Source organism: Homarus americanus, unplaced genomic scaffold, assembly GCF_018991925.1.
Source record: "Homarus americanus isolate GMGI-L3 unplaced genomic scaffold, GMGI_Hamer_2.0 scaffold23598, whole genome shotgun sequence".
Lineage (NCBI taxonomy): Eukaryota > Metazoa > Arthropoda > Malacostraca > Decapoda > Nephropidae > Homarus > Homarus americanus.
In genome coordinates, this window is record NW_024731054.1 from 4,629,709 (window position 1) to 4,639,732 (window position 10,024).

At 42.5% G+C, this 10,024-nt stretch overlaps 1 protein-coding gene across 1 annotated transcript in view; it reads right to left on the bottom strand.

Moving 5' to 3' along the window:
* LOC121867539 (pecanex-like protein 4) overlaps positions 1-7,618 on the bottom strand; it is a 44,055-nt gene extending 36,437 nt beyond the window's left edge. Inside the window, exons 1-2 of the mRNA XM_042367538.1 lie at positions 7,533-7,618; positions 4,810-5,088 (exon numbers count right to left, since the gene is read on the bottom strand). The gene's annotated coding sequence lies outside the window, so the exon portion shown is untranslated. The remainder of the gene's footprint in view (positions 1-4,809; positions 5,089-7,532) is intronic.
* Between the last annotated feature and the right edge of the window lie 2,406 nt (positions 7,619-10,024).

Here is a 10,024-nt window from a genome sequence, read left to right on the forward strand (position 1 = left end):
CAGACATCCAGGAATATCCATGTGACGCCAGTAACTTCCACCACACAACCACTACATCAATGAACCATTATAATAACCATAGGGTATTAACGATTCAGGCCTTTAAATAGTCTCTAAAACCCTGACTTTGAACACACTGCCATAATACACCCCTTCCTACCTTCCTTCCCTTCCATCTTTCTTTCCCACCCTTCTATCTTTCCCTCTCTTCCTCCTTACCTTCTCACCCTCCTTCCTCCTTTCCTCCCTACCTTCCTTTCCCTCTCTTCCTCCTTACCTTCTCACCCTCCTTCCTCCTTTCCTCCCTACCTTCCTTTCCCTCTCTTCCTCCTTACCTTCTCACCCTCCTTCCTCCTTTTCCTTCACTTCCTCATTCTTCTCTCCCAACCAAACCCTTGAACTCTCCTCATTGGTCATGACAAAGTGGAATCCCTTTACAGTTTATAAGCCATGGTCCTTTATACAGTGTGGGGAGAAGGGAGCTTGGAAGACTCTCCTTGGCCCCGTGGAAACGCATGAGTAACGCCAGATGATGTGACGTTCTCGATGACCTCTTGTTAAAAGTTAAAATGAATCTTTAATGGTATTCCAGGAATCAATGCGTGGGAGGGAAGGAGGTGAGAGAAGGTGGGGGTAGGAGGAGGGGAAGTGAGAGGGAGGTGGGAGGGAAGGAGGTGAGAGAAGGTGGGCGTAGGAGGAGGGAGGGGGGTGAGAAGGCTGTGGGAGGGAAATGAAAGGTGGAGGTGGATTGATAAAACACTGAACCGGATCTAGGTAGTTATTTACATTGAGTATAATAATATAAAGACGTTTCTATTATTGATTTATCTATAAACAACAGTGACATTAAAACCTTTACCAGTCGTTCAGTCTTTGTGTATTATAGTAAACATCTTTATAACTAAGAGACAAATACCAATGAAATTTTACCAATCTGTAAAGTAATTCCCAGAAGAAGATATTGGCCTTGCAGACTAAATTATTATCAGATAAGATCAAAGAACGTCAGTTGCTTTACGAGTTCCCTGGGTGTGTTCCGCCTTATGATATGTGGCAGTCCAACACTCTACACTGCAGTTACATCCTTGGGTATAGCGCCACTGCAGACAAAAGCCGGGTGATTATTTGTCTGGCGGAGTGGAGTGGATGATGGTGACTGCTGGCGCTAGTGCTATTGTTATTGTCCAGTCTGGTGAGGGAGAGTGAAGAAACACCTCACTATCACCCGGGAGGAGAAAGGATTTTTTTTTAAACTAAATATCCTTCGCGTTATTGATATTTTTCTCCCCATTTTCCTGTGTGTGTGTGTGTGTGTGTGTGTGTGTGTGTGTGTGTGTGTGTGTGTGTAGGGTAGAGGGTAGGAGCCGTGTGTATATTTTGTTCGTCCTCCACATATTTATCAGTTGTCAGCAGCAGGAGGTGGACACAGTACTGGCCGGCTGTCACACCCCCAGCCCATTGATCTGAGTTAACTTGTACGCTATGGTGACGTCTACTATGAGAAGGACGTACTCTATGTTTTCATTTAAAATATAAAACTAAAGGGAATTGTCACCAAATTTACAGTTATTAAGAGTTTTTCCCTTTAAGTAAACAAGGAAGGATATGAAGAAGAAGACTAACTCACTTTATAAATAAAAAGTTAGAGTAGCAACACCAGGGAGGAACAACCACACATGCTACTCGTGCCAGATGTATGTTATTTTCAGGCTTAAGGCGCCAATAAACTGACAAGAGAGGCGGCGTTCTCCTGTACATCACCTTGACATAATGTACTGGCCTCTCCTCCGTCATCAACCCAACACTTGACTTGACCTCATAATTCTCGACTCTCAAGTGTGATCTCAGTGTTGACGAGATGAATCAACACAACTTTTTATGTCCATTAACTAATAATCTTAAATTCTAGCCAGTCAATATAGTATGCGGTGGTCTAGTAGATACAACCCTTATCTCGTGATCTTTGGGTTCATGGATCGCACCCAGGGCCCTCCCCCCGCCTCCCAGTCCAACTAACTTTATTACAGTTGAGGAAGTGAAGGTTTGTCTAGTACAGTACACTTGATATTTGCTCTATACGCACACGGGAATTACTTTCACTTTTCCAATTCGTAAACAAACAAGAATTTTTTTAAATCTTCAAACGAGAAATTGAACTTTAAAGCCCCAAATAATTCATGTTCTTGTCTTGGTAATACTTTACTTTAGTGGCCAGATCTTCTTGTTTATGTTTAGTGAGTCGACTGCCTGTTGTGTGTGGTGGCAGGTGGTGCACAGGTGGTGGAGCAACACGTGGTGCTCAATATTGATCCTTACCACAACAGAGAGGTGTGGTGGTGGTGGTAGTGCTGGTGGTGCGTGAGGAAGGGGGAGCTGGCGGTGGTGGCGAATATGGGAGTGGTTATGGTGGTGGTGGTGGTCGTCGTAGTGGTGGTATTGGTAGTAGTTGTGGTAGTAGGGGTTCGCGCGTGACACTACCACATACACCACTAGATTACTAAGTGCGACCATAATAACCCTTACATACACACCTGGGCCACACTTACCTGCCTACCTGGGCTACACTCACCTGCCTCCCTGGGCCACACTCACCTGCCTACCTGGGCTACACTCACCTGCCTTTCTGGGCCACACTCACCTGCCTCCCTGGGCCACACTCACCTGCCTACCTGGGCCACACTCACCTGCCTCCCTGGGCCACACTCGGGCCAAGCGTAAGAGGTTATATTTGTTTATTTTGTTTACGACCCACAAAGTACTGTAAACACTGGCCACAACACAGACGGAGGAATATATTTGTCGTTCTTTAGTTTCTATGTATGTATGTATGTATGTATGTATGTATGTATGTATGTATGTATGTATGTATGAGACAGGTATACATCTATGCACGTAAAGATATAATTATGTATATAGGCATGAATATACGTGTAAATGTGTGTGTGTGTGTGTGTGTACTGCGCCATAATGCGTATAAATGCTTGTTGTTGAGCAACCACTGGAGTCGCGGTAACTCGGAAAACACAGGTTCGACTCCACGCTGAAGGACAGTGGCCGAGGGGAGGGGGGGGGGGGGGGGGGAGACCTGATTTATTGAGTTGACTGTTCTAATAGTTCTTAGTCCTAATAGGAGCTAGAACTTATGGGTTAGGTTAGGTTAAATTTGGTTAGGTTAGGTTAAATTTGGTTAGGTTAGGTTAAGTTATATAAAATATAGGGGGCTAATCTGCTGCTCATCTGTATTTTCCACCTTTTGAACTGCACCAACATATCTCACCTACAAGAGACGCACAGATGAGGTTAAATGATAGTGCTTTTGTTGACCTGACATACTGGGGTAGGGGGGGGAGGGAGGTAGGGTAATTATGTATTTAATGTCAGGTAGCTGTCAGGTAGAGAGGAGGGGGGTTAGGGGAGGGGGTGGAGGAGGGATGAGGTTCTTTTCATAGGTTAGGTCTGTTAGGTTAATTAGTTAGGTATTAGGGGTAGGTTAGGTTAAATTAGCTTAAGGAGAGAGAGAGAGAGAGAGATGATTAATATTTTGAAAGGAGTTGAAAGAAGAAGAATGAAGTAAAGTATATATAGAGATAGAAAAATAGCTCCTGTGGATGAAGAAAGAGAGGGGCGTGGCGTGCAGAATCCAACCACTCCCCGCTGCTCTAACACACCACTACCTACCGGAACATTATATAACTTGTATTAAAATATTCTCAAAAGACTCAGACGTTCAAGACTACCTTTACCTGGATGGGGGAAGAGTGACTTAAGTTTTTACGCCAAGAAGTTATGTTCCTTAAGACGAAGAGGAGGAGGAAGATGAGGTTAAGGAATAGGAGTAATAATGATAATGATGATGATAGCAATAATAAAATAAAAATAGAAGTAGATAAAGAGAAAACAATGAGAAGGATGAGAAGAAGAATAGCAACAGCAAAAATAGAATAAAATGGAGGTGAGGAAGAAGAAGAAGAAGAAGAAGACAACTAACCATGACCCGAGACACAATGGACGAAATTGAAGTCAGATTAAATTGAGGGAGTCGCTGTAGTTCGTAGATAGACAGACAAACCTCCAGCCAGACAGACAGACAGACATACAGCCAGACAGACAGCCAGCCAGCCAAACAGACAGACAATTTCAGGATTAAATATTTTCCCTCTTGGGTTCACTGTGTCTTGCTACAATTAACAGATCAACTTTTAATTCTACTGATTATTTTTATGAATTTTTCGTCTCTTTTAAAATATCCATCCACGTTTACACTTGGTTTCAGAGGCGAGCAGTCTATCCCTCATCCCTGCCTTACACTACAGCCTTGGTAATATGTACTGGGTTGATGACTTACACTACTACACAAAACACTACTAACGAAATTGATTATTGTTACGATGCTTAGCTAATATGGGAGTCGATTTATCATTTGTTTTTATTTTTCTTTAGTTTTTGAATTTTGTTTTTGGTTTTGTTTTTGTTTTCGTGATGTTTGGTGAAATGAGAATGAGTAAGGCATATTTTTTTTATAATCAAACGAGAATTTATTTAAAAGTAAAACCTGAGATCATGGTCAAATGAAAACCCCACCAAAAGGTAATTATAAGGATATAATTAAATTTAAATCATAAATATGTAAACAAAAGGTAAAATCAAATGAAAATCTAAAAAAAATAAAAAAACACCAAATCATAATCAAATGATAAATAGCAATAAAAAGCCCAAAACAACAGAATGAAATAGTTACATTATGAAAAAAAAAACAATAATGATATTCCTATGTTATAAAAGCTAGTGCTGTAATATAGGGATACTTACCACTAGTTCCTCATGAGGGTAGGTAGGTAGGTAGTCCTCTCTCAGCTGCAGGTGTGTGTAGAGGATGTATTGGGGCGCTACACACCTGTCAACACACCTGTCAACAAATGTGATGACAAAGTTTCCGTGTGTAATTAATCTTCTTCACACACCTGTAATTATGTGTTTTTTTCCATTAACACATATATTGTCAATGAGTTTACACCTGTTAATGAGTATATTTTTTCACATATATGGCTTAGAGTCCAAACCTGTGAGAGTTTTTTCCTGTATATGTGACTGTAAAACCAAACCTGTCAGATTACTTCTTAAACACGTCATTTAAAATTCCACACCTGTTAACAAACTTCTACATGTGTGACTTACAAACCAAACCTGTCTTTAGTTCCTCATTACACACATGACTAATAAAAGGAACACATCTTCAATCACATTTGTTTACACTAGTGACTAAAGAATCCACACCTGTAAATCACACCTCTACCCACACCTGTAAATCACACCTCTACCCACACCTGTAAATCACACCTCTACCCACACCTGTAAATCACACCTCTACCCACACCTGTAAATCACACCTCTACCCACACCTGTAAATCACACCTCTACCCACACCTGTAAATCACACCTCTACCCACACCTGAAAATCACACCTCTACCCACACCTGTAAATCACACCTCTACCCACACCTGTAAATCACTAATAAACACCCCAGGTAATGAATTTTTGTCAGTCAGCGGCGTCAACCTCACTACTATAGGTGTACAGGTAGGTGGCCAGGTACAGGTGACTACTCGCTGGTACTGTGCCCCGACACTCACTCCACCTCACCTGGGATCGATGCCAAGGGGCTGAGGTGCTTGTTAGGTGATATAGCGTTGAATAGCTGGTGGTGCTAGGGGAAGAAGGGATATCACCACCACAATGTCACCACCATAATGTCATCACCATAATGTCATCACCACAATGTCACCACCATAATATCACCACTACAATCTCACTATTCTAATCTAATCTTTATGATATGCCCTTTACAGTAAGACCACTACAATATAACTACCACAATATAACTACCACACTATCACCACCACACTGTCACAGTTTACAGAGCTGCTTCTGTTGATACGTGAAACACCTGTAATTAAGAGCAACGATGTATACATGCAACGCTGGAGACACGCACATGGTAAACGTGATACATGTGCATATCAATAATGAAGTACGTACACAGTTCGATCCTATGCACACACACACACACACAGACCAATGCATGTCACGTACACTACTAAATCAGACGTACAGTGTTGCTGCTCTCGTGTACATAACAGTAATTGACGTACATGACATCAGTGAACGTACATAGACGTGACTGAGACCACTTAAGATTGGGGCCTACTAAGACAAGGGTCCATTAGAGCTGGAACCCATGAGGACTGGGGCCTGTTAAGACTGGGGACTATTAGGACTACTGGGGTCTATTGGGACTACTGGGGGCTATTGGGACTACTGGGGGTTATTGGGACTACTGGGGGCTATTGGGACTACTGGGGGCTATTGGGACTAGTATTGGGACTACTGGGGCAGGGACTACTGGGGGCTATTGGGAACTGGGGCTATTGGGACTACTGGGGGCTACAAATGGGACCACTGGGGCTATTGGGACTACTGGGACGCTATTGGGACTACTGGGGGCTATTGGGACTACTGGGGTCTATTGGGACTACTGGGGTCTATTGGGACTACTGGGGTCTATTGGGACTACTGGGGGTACTTGGGACTACTGGGGGCTATTGGGACTACTGGGGGCTATTGGGACTAGTACTCCAGTTGATTAATAACTGACACAAATGCCAATCTGCAGCGCCAGTACAGACAGACAGACAGACAGACAAAAACAGAAAATTACTCACACAAACACACACAAACAGAAAGGTACACTCATACATACACAGACTAACACACTCAAACATACACACACACACACACACACGTCAAGCCCCTCATCACACCACCTGTGAGGGAACTAGTACTCCACGTGATGTCCCTCGTAACACCATCTGTGAGGGAGTTACTACACTACGTGTCTGCTGTTCAACACCTCAGCTCACATGATCTACGTGTGTAAACATTAACCTGTATGTTCACTACATGTTCCTTCACCTTTCTCTAATGAAGGCTTTTGTTAAACAACCAATGTATGTAATAAGTCATTTATGTCCAATGTATATTTTCAGCCTTCAGGCTGCAAACTTTTTCAATAAACCGTTTATTATTATTATTATTATCATTATTATTATTACAAACACACACAGACAGACACACTGACATAAATATAGACAGAGAAAGAAGCATACAGACAGAAATAAAGACAGACATACACACACACACACACACACACACATGAATCACGTACACGAATCACGCACGATATAGCTGCAATGTGTACGTACCCTCAATACTTGCACAACATCTCCACCTTTCACGTACACAAAACGGCTGTAGCACGTATACACAGAAGCTGCAGCTGAAGCCTTGCACAAGCTTTAACACGTACACAGGGGAGTAGCGAGGTAATGCACGTACACGAACACCAACACGTACACAGAGCGGCATTAAATCACGTGTAAAGGTTCCGATACGAACACATGATCCAAAACGTATAGAAAGAAGCATTAAAGTACGCACATAAGTTCCTTCACGTACATAAACCCTTAACACGTACACAGCAGTTCACTAGACACGTCCACGAGAGGGGGCGAGTGGCTAGTGAATGAGTGAGAGAGAGGTGAGTGTGGCGCGGCGTGGTGGGGCACTGAATGTAGGAGCAGACCTCTCGTTCTCCCTCACTACCCACCTCCCTTCCTCCTTCCCTCCCATCCTCCCTCGCCTCCTTTCCTCACCTGCCTCCTCACTCCTCAACCTCTCCTCCAACACCTACACAGACATCGCCGGATTCAGTTCAATTATTTACTCTCCTGTCGCCAGATGGTTGAATTCCCTCCTCAATGACCGATTCTTTGAACACGATAAACAAGATCGAATACGCCACTAAAAGCCATTGGATCCCCTTCTACGTCATAGTCCAAGAGGCCATAACTCTGTATACAATGTTGCTTATTAAACACGGGTGAGATCCGATTGTGGTACATCCGTGTTGTACATTTGGTCGAAAGTCGTGGTTGTTTTGTTTAAGTCATAGCAATTATATCTTTCGGAGGTATGGATGTAAGAACGGATGAATGGATGGATGTATGGATGATGTACAGTACGTGCGGACAGAATGACGGATGAATGCAGGCAAGGACAACAAATGTGCATTCTCCAGCGCCCTTTCCCTTCCCCTCCATCCTCCACCTCCTCCTCCATGGACGTCGGGGAACAACATTTAGTAATGGAATTCAATACAACGTAGCTTATAGGTGTGACCCAACCTGACCCCCATCTATGGTCGATAATAATTACTGAATCCTTCTTTATTTCTACAGCCTGAGGCGCGTTAATGGGATGTCACGGTATTGTATGTGTCGCCGTGTCCCTAAGCAATCGTGTCCCGGTGTATCGTGTTTGAGGTTGTGTCGTGTTTGAGGTTGTGTCGTGTCCCGGTGTATCGTGTTTGAGGTTGTGTCGTGTTTGAGGTTGTGTCGTGTTTGAGGTTGTGTCGTGTCGAGGTTGTGTCGCGTTTGAGGTTGTGTCGTGTCGAGGTTGTGTCGTGTCGAGGTTGTGTCGTCGAGTTGTGTCGTGTCGAGGTTGTGTCGTGTCGAGGGTTGTGTCGCTCGTGTTTGAGGTTGTGTCGTGTCGAGGTTGTGTCACGTTTGAGGTTGTGTCGTCGAGGTTGTGTCGTGTCGAGGTTGTTCGTGTCGAGGTTGTCTCGTGTCGAGGCTGTCGTGTCGGAGGTTGTGTCACGTTTGAGGTGTGTCGTGTCGAGGTTGTGTCGTGTCGAGGTTGTGTCGTGTCGAGGTTGTGTCGAGGTTGTGTCGTCGAGGTTGTGTCGTCGAGGTTGTGTCGTAGGTTGTGTCGAGGTTGTGTCGTGTTTGAGGTTGTGTCGTGTCGAGGTTGTGTCACGTTGAAAATTCTCTGGGTATATACAGTCAGATCAAATCATCATTAAAAGCTTGAGACGTGCTGAGATTACCCATCGGGATAGAAGATTAGGTTAGGTTTGGTTATGGTAGGTATATACAGTCAGATCAAATCATCATTAAAAGCTTGAGACGTGCTGAGATTACCCATCGGGATAGAAGATTAGGTTAGGTTTGGTTATGGTAGGTTAGGTTAGGTTAGGTTAGGTTAGGTTGACAGATTACCTTAGAAGTTATGAGGGGCGTTTCTACCTACCAAAGTTCAAAGAAATTAAATAATTGAAAAGACTATTCTAGAATTATCGATTTGTTGATTATTTTTTTCATAGAAGTTCCGTAAACATATTATCCTTTAGACTAGAGTTAAGACTGCTTACAACTGTCAGTACTCTTTAACTAGGTTACTTCAGGTGAAAGCATACACAAAAGGTGATTAATTACCTCTGAGAGACTATGGGACCTATGTACTTAGTAAACAACATTAACAAATAACAATGAATTTTAATCTTGTTAAATTGGCTAAACTACACAATGACGATAATCAGTATTTAATGTGTTTTTTTTTCTCCTTATTTTGGAAATTTATGGGGTAGATTTAACTTTCCTCTGTGAGAAGAAGACTCGTACACATGACAGGGGATTTTAACCAAGCAAACAGAAGCTTTATTATGAGTGAGAAAATTAGTTTTATTTACTTTTATCAGAGTTATGGCAGCTTGACTGTGTTGTAATCAAGTCTGGACTGACCATGTTAAGTATTTACACATTCAATTACATCTTTGTTTCACCATCATTAACAACAATCACTAACATAATTACTAATAGCATGATCGTAATTAGTTTATTATTATCCAGTAAGTTTACATAGCTGGAAATCTCACTTCAAAATACAGTCACTTAAAAAAAACTATCTATACCAAATTGTGTTGAAAAATTATGACACAAAGGATGAAGTATTCTGACAACCCTACCCAGACAACAGGAGTCACAGTGTTCATTCTGAAATTCATCGATCACCCTAAGTAAAGATAGTTTTTTTGAGTGATGAAGTATAAAATAAACATGATTCCTCGTACCATATGGATATTCACTTTGCTGTGTATTCTGAGATGGGTGTTTTGGCATCTGATTGACT